Genomic DNA, 22025 nt, shown 5'->3' on the forward strand with positions numbered 1-22025 from the left:
TTACACATCAGCACTTCTCCCACTTTGCAGCAGCATCTGATGCACTTGAATTTCAGGAATCAATGAGGAGACAGGCTATTATCACCTTGTTCTCTAATGGCTCTATCATAGACTAAGAGATGTGGACAGGGAGAATGAGCAAACATGCCCAGCCCAGACATTCAAACAATCCAGGCCTTTCTCGATTTTTTCTACCTGGATAAATACACAGCATCCGGTCTTTACAGCTAAGCTTCAGCTCTGGATCTCATACTTAAATGCGCTCTCTACATTTACAGTACATCAAAATACATTTGTGATTTGTCTTCTATAAGATTTTACATTCTGGTTCAAGAGTACTCCTTAAAAAGAAATTGTCATCTATTGATTAGTAGATTATACATATATATATCTCCTTATGTGATTTCCTTATTTTTTCCTCAATATGAGCCAATACCAACTCATGGTGTCTAAGCCCAGTAGCTAGAAAGCAGGAAGTCACAGAGGTGCCTAACACTACAGCAGAGCCTAAATTTTGCATGCTGTTCTATAGTAAAGATAAGGGAAGGAGACCATTGCGCCTTTAAAAATACTTCTCTTTTAATTTTAAAAAATTGCTATTTTATCTTCAACACCTAATTTATCGTACCTTTGCTGGATTGGCTTGTGAAGACATTCAAAGTAAACTCTGTGTGTGGCCACTTGGCCAGTATGTGAAACACAAAAGTGCAAGCTTTTATTTCTCCTGATTTGGGGTAGTGGAAATGGGAATCTCTGATGTATTCCAGGGTTCCACAAAACTTCTGGATATGATCAGCACCAAACAATGCTGCAAACGGTATCAAGAACACTAAGGAATCCCCTGAACTCATTCTTGTGCTTCAAATGTTTCTGTAGTGGAAGCACACACACAAACACAAACACACACACACACCCCTGGAAGAGGCTGGAATACGGAAGAAAAATACCTTTGTTAGGATAAATCATATGTTCTTATTATCTGAACTTAATGCATTGAACTCAAAGCCTTCCTATCCAACACAATTTCCCTGAGCACCTTCCTCTGGAAGTTTTGCTGGGGACTGGGTATGGAGATGAGTAAGACCTGTTTCCTCATTCTATGATTTGTTAGAAAGACAGAAGACAGACAACCATGACATAGCGTGTAAAGCATATTAGCAGAGCAAAATGCTGTGAAAGCAGAGGGTGTAGGGATGGATGTTAAACTGGGCAAAGACAACAATGCTGGATTCCAGAGGATGTAAGTGCTGGAGCTAAGTCCTAATGAATAAGATGGATAATGGATGGAGAGGCTGGTGGGAGGACAGGGTACTCCAGGAAGAAGCAGCTGATATACCAGTGGTTTCTACTACAGAACTTTATACCACTCAACATTCCGCATCTCACTACCTTCCTGTAACCTTAAAGCTAAAGCAACAGGAAGCCTCCACCAAGAGCAAACTGCACATTCCACAGTACCTGTCATAACAGGGAAAAGTGTGTGCACACACCATGCAAACACTGTGCAAATTTCAAGGCATTTAACATGAGATAATATTTATTCATATATTGTTTACTGAACACATCATTAGAAAGTTTAAGACCAAACAAAACTGAAGAGCCAATCTTTAGCACTGAAAAGCTAACAGCTTTAAAAGAATTATGAATACAGGGAAATTCACTTGAATTTGTCTAATGAGAAAAAAATACATATTTGTAATTCTCAATAGATGGAGTGGGTAAGTTAGATTCACTTTAGAAAATGCAAAAACTTTAAGTAGCTTCTTATCTGCATATGACCCTTAATCATTTCCTTGAGTTCTTGAAATGGAGAAAATGATTCCCTGTGCAAAATATTATTAAATATGTACTGAATAATAACTCATAGTTTCTCACTTAACCTACAAACAGAAGAAAAGTACCATTACCATCTCCTTTTACAGATGAAAGATGCAAGGGTAAGCCCATGGCTGAGGCAGGTCATCTGAATCAGTTTCCTAACTCAAGTCTAGGTCCTTGCCCTGCCCTGACCACAAACTAGTTGCTTGCCACCCCCCATTGTTCTTTTTTCCCCTCTACAGATTCAGGGATTGAATTTTCTTAATATTGAGAATTAAGCTTTCAAGGAGTAGCTTGTTGTCTCAACCACAATTTTTTTAAAGGAAAATGTAGCATAATAACACAACTCATTGCTCTCATGGCCAGTGAAAATAACACCTCTATTTTTCCTTTAGTTTCTTGCCTACAACTGACCACTGGCCACAGGAGTGCCTCTCAGCAAACAGCTGTTACATATTTTTTTAAATCCCTAAATATAGTACCTTGATTTAGATTGAAGAGAAATTCAACTGTCTAATATGGACAAGAAAAAAAATGTTATTACATTATTCTGGTTTCAATTCATTTACAAAAGAGTCAGAATTAAGCCTTGTTAATGATTAAAAATAAGCTTTTTTTTTTCAAACTTATAATCTATGCTAAACAAGGGATAGCTAATGTTAGATACATACCTATCAGTGAGATGGTTTTCAGTGAGATACTGATATAAATCTTTGTAAGTCTCTCCTATTCCACCCCCATGATTTTCCTCCTATTCCATATATTGGTAGAGACACCAGCCAACACTGTTAGTTATAGTTACCATAATCACCACAAATGGAAATAAAAACTAGACATTAATATAAATAAAAAATTTGCTAATAGACCCAAAAAGTAGATTTGTTCATTAAAGTCCAAGGAAACATTAGCTGTGTTCAGAATTACTCCTGGCTATTCTAATTCATTTTTCAAAAGACAGCAACAGAGAGAGATATCTGTGACCAATTTTTTTTTTTTTTTAAAGAGCTTTAAGAACTAACACCTGGAGCTGCAGTTACAGCTCAGTAGTAGAGTACTTGCCTAGCATGTGTGGAGGCATTTGGTTTGATCCTTAGCACCACATAAAAATAAATAAAGGTATTATGTCCATCTACAACTGAAAAAAATAAATAAAAATAACTAACACCTGAAAACGGGTCACACAGATGCGTGCTTACAATCCCAGCTGCTCGGGAGACAGGCAGTAGAATCATAAGTTCAAGGCCAACTTTAGCAACTGAGACTCTGCCCCAAAATAAAAAATAAAAAGGGCTGGGGATGTAGCTCAGTGGCAGAGCATCCCCAAGTTCAATCCCTGGCACTGCAAAAAAGCAAAAGAAAACGAGAAAAAAGTAACACTTGGAATTGCTCTCAAACTTTTTCCACAGACTTCAACAAAGTAAGGTACCTCAGACATCAGTTTTAGACCTCTAGGTCCTCTTTTTTTTTTTTTAATCTTTATTTATTTATTTTTATGTGGTGCTGAGGTTGGAATCTAGTGCCTTACAGGTGTGAGGCAAGCGCTCTACCACTGAGCTACAGCCTCAGCCCTCCTAGGTCCTCTTAATTCCACTCTTCACAAGCTAAGCACTAGCTCTCTATATTCTTCATGACCTTTACTTCCTCTATTACATTTATTAAACTGGAAGAAAAAGAACATAGGCTATTTTTGCACACAGGTGCAAAAATCCTATAAAAAATTGTTGGGGGTGGGGGTGGTAAAGAGGGATAGTACCCAGGGCTTCACGCATGCTAAGCTTATGTTCTAATGTGGCTAGGCTAATGCCACATCCTCAGCCCTTTTTATTTTGATACAAGGTCTCACTGAGTTACCCAGCCTAGCCTTGAACTTGTGATCCTCCTGCCTCAGAATAGCTGGAATTACAAGTGTATGCCACCACATCCAGCTCCCAGGCAAAATTTTAACAAATTAAATACGATAATATATAAAAAGAATAATACCTCATGTCTAAATGAGATTTATGCTAATATTGCAAAGCTGGTCTGCCACTCAAAACACATCACTATATTAGCAAACAAAAAATTAAACAATTTCAGTAGATTTATAAAAAGATCTAACAATTCAATAGCCATTCTTACTTCAAAAACAACAATAAAAACCTTAGGAATAGAACATTCTCATTCTGATAAAAGGAATCCACAAAAAAAATCTCTATAGTTAACAGCACACATAATAACACTGAATGTTTTTCTTTTAATGTAAGGAACAAGACAAGGATGACCACTCCCATCATTTCTATCCAACAATATACCAGAGATTCTCCATAGTTTAATAAGGCAAGAGGAAAAAAGTGACATTCAAGTTAGAAAGGAAGAAGTCAAACTATCTTTATTTTTAAATGATGAGATTATCTGTATAGAAAAACCCAATGAAATCTACCAAAAAAAAAAAAAAAAAAAAAACCCAGCTACTCCTAGAAGGTGAGTTTGGCAAAGCTTCATGATGCAAGAGCTAGATACAAAACTGAATTATCATTCTATGCTAGTAATGAAAAATTTTATATTGAAATTTTAAAAGATACTATAATAACACCAAAAATGTCAAATATTTAGAACAAACTTGAAAGAGATATGCAAAACTTCTACTTTAAAAGATTGCTGAGAGAAATTAAAGAAAATCTAAACAAATGGGAAGAAATTACATGTTCATCTGTTGGAAGACTTAATGCTGTTAAGAAGTCAATTCTCTCCAAGTTGATCCATAGAGCCAATATCTCAAAATCCCAGCAAACTTCCAATGGCTATGCAAAGGACCTAGAACAGTCCAAAGAACTTTGCAAGAGAAAAAATCTGGAAGGCAAACACTATTAAAAAGGTATAGTAATTCAGACAATGTGGTAATGATATAAACAACAGATCATGGTACAAAACAGAGGCCAAAATAGACCCATGCACACAGAAAACTGATTTCGACAATGGTACAAAGGCAATTCAGCAAAGAGAGAATGTTCATTTTTAACAAATGGTGCTGGAACTAAATACCCATATGCAAAAAATATGAACTTTGACCCCTACCTTGCACCACATACAGAAATTAACTCAAAATGGGTCATACACCTAAGTGTAAAACCTAAAACAATAAAACTCTTCAAGGAAACAGGAGCTAACCTCTGTGACTTGGGATTAGGCAAAGAGTTCTTAGATATGATACCAAAAGTGCAATATGTTAAAGAACAAATCATAAATTGAATTTCATCAAAATTAAGAACATCTGTTCTTTGAAAGACACTGTTAGGGAAATGTAAAACATGTCACAGATGGACAAATATCATAAATCTGATAAAGAATTTGTATCCAGAATATATAAAGAACTCTTAAAATCTAATAAATAAGAAAAACAAATACCTCAATAAATAATAACATACAAGATTTGATACTTTACCAAGGAATGGCAAATAAGCACATGGAAATATGCTTGACACCATCATCAGCCAATAGGAAAATGCAAATTAAAATCACAATGAGGGGCTGGGGTTGTGACTCAGTGGCACAGCACTTGCCTCGAACATTGAGGCACTGGGTTCAATCCTCAGCATCACATAAAAATAAATAAATAAAATAAAGGTATTGTGTCCATCTACAACTAAAAAAAATTTTTTTTTAAATCACAATGAGGTTAATACTATGTACCTATCAGAGGACTAAAATTTAAAAAGACTACCATACTAAATATTTAAGATAGAGATTTGGAGCAACTGAATCCTTGTTCACTGCTGGTAGGAATGTAAAAAGAAACAACAACTTGGAAAACAGTTTGGCAGTTTTAAAAATTAAAAATATACCTACCACATGATCTACTCATCTCACTTCTGGGTATTTACCAAAGAGAAAAGAGAGGCTAAGTCCACACAAAGATCTGTAATACAGGTGTTCAGATTGGTTTTACTTCTAAGAGCCAAACACTGGAAACACCCAAATGGCCATCAGTGGTGAATAGGCACATCCATACAATGTAATACTTTGAGCACTTAAATAAACTACTGATATAATCAGAAACAGAGATAAATCTCAAAATAATTACACTGAGTAAAAGATGCCAAAAAAAAAAAAAAGAGTACATATGATATAATTCCATTTACATAAAACCCTAGAATAAGCAAACTAACCCACAGTGACAGCAGATTGGTAGGTCGGTGGTTGCCTGGAGAAAGGGACAAAGGACCATGAGGATAGGATTACAAAGAAATTTGGGGTAGTGATGGATCTGTTCATTCTCCTTATTGTGGTGATGGTTTCATGGGTGTGCACCTGTGTCAGAACTGATTAAACCTACACTTTAAACATGAAGTTTATTGGATGTCAATTAGACCTCAATGAAACTATCTTTAAAAAGAGCTACCTGAATTTTATAATATCTATTTTAAATTGTCCCTTCCATCAGCATACCGAAAATCTTTCACTGTAGCAAACTTACTCATGTAACTGCTTCAAATACACCTTTTCCTTTGACCTTTACTCTATATAAACATGACCGTAAAAGTAAATTACTATTGGATAGAAAAGTGAACAAACTGGTCTCCCTGGATTGCACAGTGGTCTGTTTACTGGCTTCAAATGAAGTCTGAATGTTTAGCTAAACTACCAGTACTGAAGGCTCAGTCACTGAATACTGAAAACATTACTTCTGCAAGCTGCCCTAAAGCAATTCATTAATTCAAATAAATATTTACTACACATGTGCTCTCTGTATGGCTCTCTGTATGTTGAAAGTGCTGGATTTCATGCAGAATGGACAGTACCAAATTATAAAGTCATTCCGTGACTTCTTTTGGAATTACTTGTAAGGTTTAGCAACACTTAAATCACATGATGAAAGAATAGCAATGGAAACAGGCCACAGACAGCCTAGAACAGTGACTCTTCTAATTAAAGGTTAAAATAATAAATTTCAATGATAACATGACTGAAGAACTGTATCCTAACAGCTTAGAATTCCAAAATGACAAGTATCTCTCATATCTTGAGTGAACTCAGAACAAAAATTAAAAATTACTTCCACACACAGCAAGTATGGAGTCTGCCAGCTCTAAGAGATCATTCTGGCTTAAAAATATAAAAGGATGTGAAAAGACAGACCCCAAATGATTTTTTTTAAATACCAATAACAAATAGGAAGTTTTAAGTAAATTCTTTAACAGCTGGTATCAAAGATAACACTCTGTAACAGCATATTCTTCATTACTGAGCTCAGCTAACTGGACCAAGAATGGAAATTACTATATCTTATAGAAGATACAAGCTTAATTATTCATCACAAATAAAACCATCCATAGCTCTGCTACAATATACAAGACATTTTACAGCTTAGCAAGGGCATCCATTTGAAAACCTTCCACTATCTTTTTCCCTTGCAATGATACTACCCTTTTAAGGTTGTTTCTCCAAAAGAACCCAACATCTGCTCCATTTGTGTACAATGAATTGAAGCGTTTTCTACTGTCATGTATAACTGATTAGAACTAATGAATAACTAAAAAAAAAAAGAAGAAGAAGAAGAAGAACCCAACAAACTCATGCTAGGTACATAAAAATCTATAAAAATCACTTGTTAGCAATAACTGTGGATGGCATGTGCTTCAGATTCCCTTAGAAAGTTACTCTTCTTCTAAATTTTTTTCAGGTTGTTCAGAACTGTCATGTTTTGTGTTCTCAAAGGTACAATTTTGCTAAACAATAAGCTTTTAGTGAATTTTGACTGACATGATTCCTCTGCCCGTGTTCCGAACACATCATACCCAAATTCATATCTATATTAAATACCACTAATCCTGACTGTTCAGTAACCATGGAATCCAGACCACGAGTTCTGCAAGCACAATATCCAAGTATTCTCATCTTCACTGAGAAGCAATATCCACTAAACAAAAGATGAAACCAACAATAGTATTCAGTTATTGAATCTTCTATTTATTAATTTTTAGAGTTTTACAAATGAAAATGGTTTGCTTTAGGTAAATTGGTGATAAAAAGCACAGACATTTAACAGCTTATAGTTAAAATTATGAAACTTTACATCTCACCTCTGATACTGATTTTAATTAAAATTGTGAAATAACACCTGCTATAGCTTGAGTTCCATTGAAGCTCAGAGCCAATTTCTGGTTCCTCATGATACCTCCACTGTCAATTACTGCCCTCCTCTTGCATTTTACTTTGAAGAAAAACACTGTTTTGTGGACTAAGATCTACTTATAATTTGTAATGTGCTTGGCACTGTGCTTACCAGTTTATATGCAGCAGCTCTGCTCATCCTCACAACAATGTATGATGGAGAATATTATAGATAGGTAGAGTGTCACTGACCTTAAATAATGTGTCCAAGGTCACTGAGCCACTTCCGATTACTAACAGCACAGAGTATATCCTGAACCTTTTATCAAGAGGGACCCAAATGGGACCACACCTGCCAGAGAATATGGGTTCACCCCACTATGAGCATCTCCCATTTAATCTCAGTATAGTTATTTTTCTCTAATTCACCTTAATCTGACCATCTGCCTCAGCATGGAGGAGAAACAACATAGTGGCAGAGCTGGGTGTGTGCAACAATTTATCTTCCAAGTTTTGGCTTTCAGCTAGCCTTTACTGTCATATCTTGCAAAGTCAGGCAAAATCAAGATCTCTTTAGTAAAATGACATCTATGGAGTGGCCTTACCAGCAGTGCTATTATTAATCCTGACCATGTTTGAAGTGACTTTAAATAGTCAAAACAATTCTGATATTAAATGTAGCAGTGTTTATCACATAAGCAAATGATTCGTTGACAAGTTATAACAAATATGATATTTAATATAAATGAGTAATTTATCCTTCATTCCTCCAAAAACGACTTTGTATTTCATTAATGAAAATACAGAACAATGATTTGTTTGTGGAACTAGGTATCAAATCCCAGGCCTCACACATGTGAGGCAAGCCACATCCCTAGCCCAGAATGTTGGTTTTTGAATGATCCTGTTGGAGTAACAGTGTAGTGCCAGTCCAGCCTTCCACTGTCCTCTGACCAAAATCCCTATTTAACTGCTACACACTATGACATTTCATGGATAACATCCAGAAAAGAAGTTTACAAAAACCACATAACTTCCACCCTTTTAGAACTGCTGTACACTATTTTGTTCTCATTGAGATGCAGAAAGAAATTTAAATTCAGACTTCACTAACATAGGAGCAAGAACCAGTTAAACAGCATCTACTGTTCTTTGTCCATTAAGAAAGATTGGTCAGCCAGGTCGCTGGCACACGCCTGTAATCCCAGTGGCTCATAAACCTGAAGCAGGAGGATTGCAAGTTCAAACCCAGCCTTAGCAATTTAGTGAGGCTCCAAGCAACTTAACGAAACTCTGTCTCAAGAAAAAAAGAAAAAAGGGTTGGGGATGTGGCTCAGTGGTTGAGCATCCTGGGCTCAATTCCTGGTACAAAAAAAAAAAAAAGTCAGAAAACAGAAAAACGGAATAAGCTGCATTGTATAAAATGAATTTTAATTACTTTTTCTAGAAGCTGATAAGAGTACCTCTGGAAACCCATGCTCTTTAATTTCAGCTCTGTAACAGATTTTAAAAGTGATAAAATGTGTAGGGGTCTAGGACCTTGGTTCAGAAAATTTCCATGTAATTATTTAACTGACATACAAAATTCAGACTCATGATTTTGATCTCATCATTAAAATCTGAAATGTACTGTTTCCCAGACTGAGTAGCTTTGTTCAAATTTAGATCACACAAAGTCTCTATTTTATATTTATTCAAACTATCTGAAAGCATTAATCTACAATTCAAATGAAAGTTAATCTGAGTTATTTTGAATAATCAATTATAGCAATATATCTTACGGTAATTTAAAAAGCTGAGATGCTATAACTTAATTTGAATTCTTAGAAATGTCTATTACAACTTGCTAAAAGACACTGCTGCATCTAAAAGTTCTTAGGCAAAAAAAAAAAAAAAAAAAATCAAAATTTTTTAAAAGGCTCACATCTACTGCAGGGAATTGGAAGATTCGAAACAATAAACATAAATGTTAAAAATACATTGGTCTGGGCTGGGATTGTGGCTAAGCGGTAGAGCGCTTGCCTAGCATAAGCGGGACCCGAGTTCGATCCTCAGCACCACATAAAAAAATAAAGGCATTGTGTTGTGTCCATCTACACCTAAAAAATAAATATTAAAAAAAATACATTGGTCTTCAATATTCCAGGGTTGTACATGCATGGATTTGACCAACTGCAGATAGAAAATATTTGAAAAAAACATGCTTTTGTTCTGAACATGTACAAACTTTTTGGAGGGTCATTATTCCCTAAGTAATACAACATAACAATTATTTACACCATATTTATACTATACTAGATATAAGTAATCTAGAGATGATGGACAATATTTGGAACAAGGGGCATAAGTTATATGCAAATATTACATTAAGAGTTTAGCATCTGCAGATTTGGGTGTCCATAGGGGGTTCCGAAGCCAATTTCCCATGTACACCAAGGGACAAATATGCAACTTACTACGATATTGTGTTATATGGTTGGGTGGTAGGACAAAAATATTTAGCCTCTAAGTTAATATAATTGTATTTTTGCCTTAAATTTTTAAAAGACACAAACAGCCTCTCCCAAGTAGGAGAGTAATATTACTACTTTATATAAACACAATTATGTTTTTCTGAAATTTAAATAAAAATTATGGCATACTCAAGCTAACAATACTTTGGCTTTACTGAATATGGAGTGAAGACAGAGTTGGAAGCACAGTCATCTCAAAATTAAAGAGTAAAAAAATCAAAGTTGAATTCCATTCTAGACTGGTATTCCAATAGCTATTAAGAGATAGAAATCAGGAGTCAGATTTCAAGATGCCAAGATCTGAAATCTGTAATCATTTTATTTTTAAATAAAAAAATGGAACTATGTTAACTTCTGCTACTCAGAATACAAAATCTTGATGTCAACTGAATTCTTACTTTTAAGGTGAACTTTCAGTCCTTTCCATTCACAAATTGACCTGATTTATTAAGTTCCCTGCTTTGTATCTCTAGAGTTGATCAAAGCACATTTTCTTAGTACAATCTGTATTGTTCCAAGTGTTTTATAAACATTTTTGTGAGAGTTTACAGGAGTGATCTGAAATCGCTTCCAAGGTTTCATCCTATGAGTCAGTTATTCTTAAAAGGAAATAGAGTTTCTCTGCCTTTATCACTTTCATTTCCCTATCTATCACAAGTCTGATTCTAATCTGTCACACACACACACACAGAATCACTGGCGGGATTGTCAACAGATAATTACAGGCATTAAATTCTAGGCAGGGCAAAAAGGAAAAAAGAAAACAGGCACAATTTTATTACTTAGACATGAAAATTACAGGTTCACACAACGGCTGAACTTTCATAAATGTCTTTTAGCCAATAAGAATAAATCTCAAGACTTATCAACCACCTAGCTCTACACGGGGCTCCTAAATCTATATTTCCTGATTAAATGACCCATCCAGTGCTTGCTATGCATGGTCACCTGTATGCATTCATTCACAGATGTGCCAAGTTCAGTAATGCTAGGCTCTGGAAAGTCACAGCAAAGAAAATAACCAGTCCCTACAGGGGCTTCTTTTTTTTTTCTTCTTTTTTTAAAATTATTTCTTACATACATCACAATAGAGGAGTGCATTACATTCATAATTTTTTTTGCATTGCAATTCTTAATACACCTTTATACCACAATTTATCAAATCTCTGTTTGTATATAAGGTATGTTGACACCAAATTCACATCTTCATACATGAATTTTGTATAATGATGACCGTGAAGGAAGTCAACTGAATAGTCACAGAAATGTAACATCTGGACAGTCACATCCCAAACTAAGCTGGTCTAAAAGTGAACTCTGTTTACTTCCTGCATTCTAGTCTACTCACTTGTGAACCTTGTTCTTGCACAGAAACGCTGTCATCACGGGCTACCCAGGCCACAAACTTCTGAGGCATTCTCAACCTTCCCCTTCAGATCTTAACAACTGCCCAAGTCAGCTTGAATTACCAAAGAGGAACAGATGGCTCTGCTCCACAATCCTTCCCCACTTCTGGGAATGCGAGAGATGATGGCAGGGAGCTCCCAGCAAAGCTTCTGCATGAGCAGGGGGCACAAAACCCAAGGCTAAGAGTGCTCTTGGGGGCTGGGTTGTGGCTCAGAGGTAGAGAACTTGCCTAGCATGTGTGAGGCACCAGGTTTGATTCTCAGCACCACATAAAAATAAACAAAATAAAGTTCATCAACAACTAAAAGAATATAAATTTTTTTAAAAAGAGGGTTCTTGGGATTTTAAAAAGCACAGCTAGGAGGAGACAGTCTTTCCTCCCTTTTGTGGGAGAGCCTGAGGATAGCCCCTGCTCTGTCACTTTTAACCTCCCAGGGTCTAAAATCATGCTGGCTTCTGTGGCATTTCATTCCTTTGAAATCTTCAGAAATCTTCCATCTTCAGTAATCCTCCTTTTAACTTATGATGATTGATTGCAGCTAAGCTTCCCGACTTGCACCTTCTAAACATTTCCAGGCTGTGTATCCACCTCTACCATCAGTGCCCTACCTCAGGTCCTCATTGGCTCTCATCTGGACTAGTCCAGCAGCCCCACAAGTCTCCTATCTCTAGTCCTCACAAACCAGCATCTGTGGTACAGTAACAGGAGGGACCATGTTCTCCACACACACACACCCAAATTCATCAATGGCTCTCCATTATTAAAGAAAGATCTAAATTCCTTAACAGGACTCGCCTAACTCTCTATACAATCTTCTCTCCAGCCAAACAGCTGTTCCTCCTTGACTCACATATTAGTTCTGACTACCCAGAACTGCTTGGGTTTGGGCTGGGGCTCAGATACACACACCCACCACACTGAATTAATTAGTAAGTAGGATGTTTCCATTCTTGAAAACTTTGAAAACCTGAAGAAATCAAAGAAAAGTGGCTTTCTTCAGGCTTGCTTCTAGGTATCAAAGTTATCACACTGAAGTCTACATTTCATTACATCGATATCGCTAAATATTGCTGTTACAGATAACTGGTGCCAATGTATACAACACACACAGCAGCAAGTGTCTGAAAGGAAGAATCACAGACTATAACAAAAGGTTCTGATCACCCATGCATCTCTGCAGATGGAGCACCAGCACTGACTCCCTGTGAGCTTTCTCACCCAGACAGTGCCCCTCCTCCTCCACTGGTGCCCTCCAATACCCTCTGTAGAAATCTGAAGCCTGGCACATGACCTCTTGTTCCTTAAGGACAGGACCATGTTCCAAGCATCCCTGGTTCTCCAAGCCCAGTCAAGTCCTCAGAATACATTAGACATCTATAAATGTTTATAGAATAATGTGTGCATTCTGAGCTAAGCAGAACATTTTCTGATTTTAAAAAAGTGCACTGAATATCAGGTTAGAAAACTTGGGCTTCTTTCATTAAATGTGATGAAAATATTTGAAAACACAAAGTATTTTTTAATGTCTCCAACCCATTGTGTAGTTAACCAAATGATCATCGTTTCTGTAGAAATTTTTTTAATGGGAGATGTTGAGAAATAAGGTTTGTTTTTTTTTTTTTACTTATAGAAAATTTGAGAAAATTGCATAAGCAGTCAAAAAACTGGTTAAATTGTACTCCAACAAAAAACCTATTTTCTTCATAAGAAGTGAAAAGACAATTTATAGAATAAGAAAAAAATTATACTTCACATATCTGATAAGAGTACATTTGTGTGTATCCAGAATACATAAGGACTATTACAACTGAACAAGAAAAGGACAGCTCAATTTTAAAATGGGTAAAGAATCTGAATAGGCATTTGTCTCCAAAGATAAACAATGGCTAAAAAGTACATGAAGATATTCAATATCATTAGTTATCAGGGAAATGCAAATCAAAACCACAATGAGATGCCACCTCATACCCATTAGGATGACTACTATGGAAAAAATACCATAGCAAAGTGTTGGCAAGGATATAGAGAAATGGAATCTTCAAACATTGCTGATAGGAATGTAAAATGGTAAAGTCACTTTATAAAACAGTCTGGCAGTTCCTCAAAAAGTTAAAACAGAGTTACTTATGGCCCATAAATTTCACTCCTAAGTATCTACCCAAAAGAAAACATAAGTCAATATTTGTACACAAATATTCACAGCAGCATGATCATAAGAACCACAAAGTGCAAGTCACCCAAATATCCATCAACTGATAACTGATATGTATCCATATAACAGAACACTATTCAGCAATAAAAAAAGGAATGAAGTTCTGATATGTGTTACCTCAAAAACAGGCTAAGAAGCCAGACACAAAAGGCCATATATTGAATGATTACATTTATATAACATGTCCAGAACAAGTAAATCCACAAAGAGAGAAAGGAGATTCATAGCTATACGGAGCAAGAGTGAGTAGAGAGTGACTGCTAAAGGTATTCTTTTGAGATGACGAAAGTGTTTCAGAATTAGACAGCAGGACAGGCACACAACTGTGTGAATATACTAAAACTCAGTGAATTGCACTTTTAAGGAGTAACCTTGATGATAATGTGAATTATATATCAATAAAGCTGTTATTTTTGAAAATGGCTGCACAAAGTCATATAGTAACACCTCTGCACAGGGTCTGGTTGAATCACTCTGCCTGTGACAGGATAATCTGTCATAAAAACACACAATCTGTTCAAATGGGGAAATAATCTATGTTCCTACCAATAAATCCCTATTGCAACCAACCATAAAACCAGATCCAAAGTAAAAAGAGCAAAGAACAAAAGGGCATGCAATTCACAATTAGCTGGCAGGTTACAGAATGAAACTAACCAAAGACTACAAAAAGACAAATGTTTATTAGGACTGCCCACTTCTTTTCGATTACACGGATTTAAACAAGTCAAAATCCATTATACTCAAAAGAAAATCTTCCAGCTTCTTTATTAGCACATAGCAAGAAAAAACCAGCATTCTCTTCTATAACCAAATTAACAACCCACAGAAGGTCTGTTTGTACTTGGCAGCATGAACCTTTCATTTCGGAGTGCTGCTAAATTAAACAAGCCTATGTTGTATTGAACACAATGAGCCAGACAACCTGGCATGCTCCTAGACTTCATTAGTTGATGCTGAAGAACATTAGAAATAAAGAGGATAGTATGAATGATGGCGGTGGTGGTGACAGAATAGCGTTATTGTCAGTCTTTTCAACATTCCCATTATCTACAACAATAGAAACATTCTAACACTTTCTTCTTCTTTTTTCTTTTTCTTTTTTTGTGGAACTGGGGATTGAACCACCCAGGGGTGCACCACCACTGGGCTACATCCCCAGACCTTTTTATTTAATACAGGGTCTCACTAAGTTGCTGAGGCTGGACTTATACTATGTATCTTCTAGTCACAGCCTCTCAAGTCGATTACAACTTTTTAAGAGTCTACCAACACCCTTCTCTGTATGCATAAGAAAACACTGGACCTTAGAGATACAGAGATCTGAATTCAAGTGATAGTTTGTTTTTGTTTTTAAACCTGCTAGCTACATGCCCAAGGACAAATTTCTCAATTTTACTGAGCCCTTGTTGTTGTGAGAACAAAATGAAGTAATGCACACAAAGAGCACAGCGCAATGCTCAATCCACACCCCACCACAAAACTCCTCACTGTTCACAACTCTTCACAGCAAATACTCATTTCAGAACTTATACTAGAGTGGGGGTAATTAACACTGGCCATCCCTCTACATTGTGGACACCTAAAGATCTATGAAAGTTTCACATTGAATGAATAATCTTCCTCCTTCATCCCCCTCCCACATAGGTTTTTAAAAAAGCTATCAATAAAGTCTCTTTTAAATGTATTAAATCAGGGCATGACACAAAGCATTCATTCACCTAAGAGGTATTTAATAGCACTGAACTGAGAGAGAGAAAAAGAGACATGGAGAGAAACACTCTCTATTAGAAAGAAATGCATATTTTGCAGTGCAATAATTGGTAACCTTTCCATAAAGATTGATGCAATCTGATTATAATTCCCAAGTGTCAGTAATCGGTTCTTAAGGTAAAAGAAAAAGGAAGTCGGGTGGTTTCAAGCACTGAGAAAAGATGTGGGAAGATATCCTTTTCCACTGACAGCAATTAATGTTTGAGTGATGGCTGCTAGAATGTTCAGACTGAAAAACTTTGTTACATTAGAACAGACTGAAATATATCTAAAACAAAACACATGGGGTTTAACATACACAAACACAACCTACACCTACAGTGTCCTCTCTAAACAAACCAAAGGAGGAAAAGCTTGTGTGAAATTCCAATTGCACTGCTATAGATAAGGAGTGGGGAGGGGGATAGTGGTTTTCAGCCATATTCCTATGCTGGATGTCTATTTAAAAATAGACAGCATCTAGACTCTGTAGTAATAGACTCGCTCTGCCTAGCTCCACACAAATTTGCATCATGCCACACACTGGACAAAACTTTCAGGGTTAGGAGAGAGGAAATTTCTCAGGGGGATGGGACATTCAGAACTTTGGGATATCCCTAAGGAGTTTCACTAAGCTCTGAACTCATTATGGACCTTGGGCCCCAAACCTGTTCTTCCCTCCCCTTTCTAAAACTCTAACCAATGAAGCTCACAGGAGACATAAAGGATAAAGCCTTCATTTTAATTACAACTTCTGTTTAATCCCTCACTTTCCAGGAATACTTTTAGTAGGTTTTAGGGCACACAATTAAATAAATTAACTCATCAGTAAAATGAAAGGCACTGTATAAACAAATTCCTATACTGCCACAGAAAAGAGATTAAAAAACCCAGAACTTCAATATTTTAGAAAACAAATAAGATTATATCATTAGCCACAATAAGATACCAGAAGGAAAAGTCCAAGAAAACCTCATTAATTTGGCCCAATAATGAAGACTCAGTAATTTCAAGTCTGCCTTGATTTAATTTCAGACTATGTATTAAAAAACACTTGCTAGGGGCTGGTGTTGTGGCTCAGTGGTAGAGCACTTGCCTGGCACATGAAGGGGCCTGGGTTCAATCCTCAGCACCACATATAAATCAATAAAATAAAGGTATTGTGTCCAACTACAACTAAAAAATAAATATTAAAAAAAAGAAACAATTGCTAGGCAGATTAAAGTGCAAATAAATATTGCTAGAGGATTATTTAATTGATTTTTAAAGTTTCACATGCAAATGACTTCTGCAAAAATACTAATTAAAACTAGTTACATGCATTCTTTATTTCTATTGGACTACAGGATTCTAAAGTATTTAAAATAGAGACTGAAACACTGCTTAAATCTATTAGATCATTAATTGTTCCACCTCTCTGTTTACTTTGGCTGTGAAAAACTGGTTTAGGAATCAGAAAAGCTTCACAGGCAGGTCCCAGACAAAAACTTATTCATTCTACTCAAAGTCTGGCAATCTAATTCTCTGCTTTTATTTTTTAAAATGTGAACTGTACAATTATATTTACTTTATGGGGGGGGGCATTTACTTTATCCTTATTGTGAAAAATATTGCCATGTCTATACTGGGGAACATAAACAGATCTTAAACAATATCTAGCAGCATACCTAGTTTAGATACTTACTCTGACCTTAATGAAGGAAAAAAAAGGTTTAAAATACAGGGCTTATGTGATTCTAAAAATTAAACAGAATATAGTCCAAATCAAAATTTGAAACAAAGCACCATTGAATATTATGGCAGCAAGTGCCATATAGCTATGAACATCTAAATTTAAATGAAACCACATGTTAGTCTTCTCTAAATTAAAATGTACGGCTATTCTCTTTTGCATCTTTAACCTAATAATGACAATACACATCAACCATTGGGAGGTTGAGGCTGAGGCAGGAGGATCCTAAGTTCAAAGCCAGCTTCAGGAACTTAGTGAGGCCCTAAGCAACTTAGCAAGACCCTGTCTCAAAAAAAAAAAAAAAAAAGAAAAAAAAAAAAAGGGCTGGGGATGTGTTTCAGTGGTTAAGTGCCCCTAGATTCAATCCCCAGTACCAAAAAATTAAACAAATAAATAATAATTTGGGTGTCTGTGGATGCCTACCAGGTAGGTAGGTAGGTAGGTAGGTAGGTATTCAGTGCTGAATGAAAACTGGTGAATAAAAATACCAGTTGGACCATATGGTCCCAGCCTTGGGGTATTCAGTAAACAGTGTTAATTGAAGTAAAAAGAAAGGATCCTCAGGAAAGGCAATCCAGATGTACCTTATATATAGAAAACAGTTTAATGTTTTTTTATTAAGCCAAAAAATAAACAGTAGGTCAATGACAAAGTTGTGCATCTGCTTCTTGTGAGACCATCCTTATATGTAACTCTTTATTTGAAATAAAATCTAAAGCAAACATAAAATTAAAAATCATATTTACACCAGGAAGTGATAAAATCTTTTGGACAGAAAAGATACATATAGGTTTACACATGAACACACAATCACATAGTTTACATAACTCAAAAACACTATATTGGGGCTGGGGATGTGGCTCAAGCGGTAGCGCGCTCGCCTGGCACGCGTGTGGCCCGAGTTGGATCCTCAGCACCACATATAAACAAAGATGTTGTGTCCGACGAAAACAAAAAAAAATAAGTATTAAAATTCTCTCTCTCTTTAAAAAAAAAAAAAAGAAGTGCCTCTATATCACCAAAATTACTTCAAATATTTTCAACTTCCTCTTTAAGAGGAAAGAATTCATTGAATATTGCAAGTAAATGTAATACAGAATCTCCTTCTCAGAACCACACTTTAAAATGATGAGATAATAGAAATTAAAATATTAGATTCAAAGAGATTGAATAATGATGTTTGTCTTTCCCTAACAGCCCACATTACTGGCATCCACCTTACCACTCATAGGTTCTATGAACTCAAACACTTCTAAAACAATATCCCTTTTACATCTTAAGGAAGCAGACTAAAAAAATAATAAAGAATTTTTAAAATGTAAAATCATAAAACACTTACCAAAGTAAAAATATTTAGTTATTGTCCTGTCTTACATTCTTTCTTAGCACCTTGATTATGAACCTGAAAAAAAGAAAAAAAAAGGCAAAGTAAAGATTATTTTCTATCAAACACTTAGAAAGCCTCACGGAGGATGTGAACATCTGAGATCAATCAGAACAAAACAGAAGTTAACAGAACGGGACAATTGGGAAGTAAAGTTGAGCACTACTACAAATCTAACCTACGTAAATGATTGCATTCAGTACACATGTCTGGGGCACCGTGGCAGGCTGAGCACCTGCACCTGGACCCCACCTCTCCTACCTGCCTGTGTGTGACCGAGGGCAAGTCATGTCAGCCCCCCTCTTTGGGCCTGTTCCTCGTATGTATAATAACAATGCCCAACTAGGAAGATTGCTAAGGAATATGAGGGATAATCCACATCAGAGGCTCTAAAATAGTCCTTAAAAACAAACATTCAATTTTTTTTACTGTTATAGCCTCTCATGTAATTAAAAAATCTGTCACTCACCACCTCCATAATATATTTATATAATAAATATATTTATTATATTTATTATTACTATTATTGAAAAGCAGCATAATCTTTGTATTCTAGAGGCTAATGTGTAATGGGTGAGATGAGCTACCCAGACACGTAAGGCGAAAGTTCAAAGTGAATTCTTCATTCACTTGTTTAACAAACATCTCAATGTGAACTTTGTCAGGTATTCTACTGGGTTCTGGCATTCTTTACTATACAGGACAGAGCCAGTTTCTCTCAAGGAGCGTCCCATCTACCAAGGCTCACACCACAACACAGGAAAGCTGCTGGAAGTGACAGATACTGGTTTTCACTGGGCTGGGGGTAGAACATATCTTAAGTGGCAGAATTAGGTGTGGAAGACTCTGGATGGAAAGGATGGCATCACAGGCACATGGGGCCTTTGGGGAATGCTGAGTAGCACTGTTATTAGGGTGCACCCAAGAGAGGAATAAGCAGGAGGGCTTTGAAGGCAAGACTGTTTCCTATTCTGAAATGTACCGATTACCTTCAAACAGAAAGTTTTAGCTTTAACTTCAACTCCAATATCTTTTTATTGTCTTTCTTTCTCTCTTTAAAAGTGAGAGAAGTACAACCAGGAAAAAGAACCACCCCCTTGGCACATGGTGGTGGTGGAAGAGACAGTGATGAGTTCCACACGTTTTCTCCTTTAATTTTCCCAACATTCTTATAAAGACAGTATTGTTCTTCTCACAGATTAGGAAACTGAAGTTTGGAGAAGTTAAATAGATTTTAAAGGTATACATTTAATCTGATTTTTATTTTTATTTCTTTTAGGTTTTTGTTTTTCTGGAACTAGACAAAACAGTTCTAAAGTACTCATGGAAAAATAAAACAAGCAAGAATTGCCAGGAATATGAAACGCAACAAGGGGAAACTAGTTTTAAAAGATATTAAAACTTTTTATAAAACCAATAATGTGATACTGATATACGAAGAAAAAGACTTATAGAATTCAAACTCCCGAGACACCCCAATACATCCAAAAGTTAACAATACAATAAGAGTATTCAAAGAAGGGCTCTAAAACCAACAGGTAAAAATAACAAGCCCACAGAAAAAGATAAAGTTGAACCTACGCATCATTCTGAACGCCAGAATAATTCCTATTTTGAACATAAAAGTACTAAAAGAAACCATGGGCATATTCTAAAAATCTAGGAGGCCTTTCTGTGACTTAAAATCCAGATACCATAATGAGTAATATAAACTGTAAAATTCAAAGAAAAAAATGTAAGACTTCTGAATACCAAAATATGTGAAGGTAAATGAAAAATAAGTGACAATCTGGGGAAAACTACAATTTATATCACACAGGGTTAATTTCTCCAATTTATAAATTTCTAGAAATTGATAAGGGGAAAAAAGCAATCCAAAACAAAAATGTGCAAAAGACATGAACAGAGAGTTCACAGAAAAAGAAATACAACTAGTTTTTAAGCATAAGATGCTCAGCCTTATTAATAATGATAGCAATGTACATTAAAACTCCTCTATTTGATAATTCTCATCTATCAAACTGTTACAAATTCAAGGATTGTAAACACAGTACATTGGAAAGGCCCCAGAAAAACAGGAACTCTCTCATACACTGCAATCTGCCCTCTTGTATCTGTGGTATTCAGACTGGATTCAACAATCATAGGCTGAAAATATTTTTTTAAAAATTGTCGTACTGAAAACATACCAACTTTTCTTCTTGTCATTAGTCCCTAAACAACACAGTGTAACAACTATTTACATGGCATTTACATTGTGTTAGGTCTTATAAGCAATCTAAAGATGATTTAAAGTATGTGGAGGATATGCACAGGTTATATGCAAATACTATGCCTTTTATATAAGAGACTCAAGCATCCTTGAATTTCAGTATCCACAAAGGGGTCCTCAAACCAATCCTCCATGGATAACGAGAAGCAACTGTACTTGTGGGAGTTCAAAACAGTGCAACACTTAAGGGAAGTATTTTAAAAATTATAAATGCACTGCCCACTGGCGCAGTGATCCCACTTCTAGGAATGTATCCCACAGATGTACCTGCACATGTATAAAATGGTCAGTGATAAACCTAGAGACAACCGAAATACCCACCAGGAGGGCTGGTTAAGTAAATAAGGCACTTAATAGACACTGTTTAAATATAGCTGTTTTTTAAAAAGTGTTTTCTATAAACAAATATTATATTCTTTCTAAATAAATACTAATAGGAAAAGATCTCAAGAGCATATAAAGAAAAAGCCATGGGACAGAATTGGTTACATAATATGCTCCATTTTATATAAAAAGAATATAGTACACTGGCATTTCTCCTACTATAAAAGCAAACAATGGACATCTATAGGAAATAAATTAAAGGGGGTTATCTAAGAAAGGGGGGTGAAGGGGGAGCCAAAGCAGTTGGAAATCAGATGTTCCCAAGCATGCCTGTGTCATTTTAACTTTTGAACCATAAGAACATGTTATCTACATTAAAAGAATTTTTAAACATTAAAAGAATACTTACAGGAAGAAGAGAAAGAGACACCTATAAATAAAACTTAAAACCAAGCTTTAAAGAGATTTTTTTTGCTCTGAAATTAGATGCTGAAAAGCAATCTTGGTGTGGTCATCGCAA

The 22025-nt window shown here is 35.8% G+C and overlaps 1 protein-coding gene across 3 annotated transcripts in view; it reads right to left on the bottom strand.

The window, feature by feature from the left end:
* The window catches only part of Mrtfb (myocardin related transcription factor B), a 176668-nt gene that overhangs the window by 150115 nt on the left and 4528 nt on the right, over positions 1–22025 (bottom strand). For 2 of the 3 annotated variants that reach the window (XM_046440564.2, XM_046440541.2), the window contains exon 2: positions 18865–18927. The gene's annotated coding sequence lies outside the window, so the exon portion shown is untranslated. Of the gene's footprint in view, positions 1–18864; positions 18928–22025 lie in introns of those variants that run through there. The other variant, XM_058578186.1, reaches the window with a different exon arrangement.

Source organism: Marmota monax, unplaced genomic scaffold, assembly GCF_021218885.2.
Source record: "Marmota monax isolate L192 unplaced genomic scaffold, Marmota_monax_Labrador192_F-V1.1 WCK01_AAM20220418_F8-fsc00035, whole genome shotgun sequence".
Lineage (NCBI taxonomy): Eukaryota > Metazoa > Chordata > Mammalia > Rodentia > Sciuridae > Marmota > Marmota monax.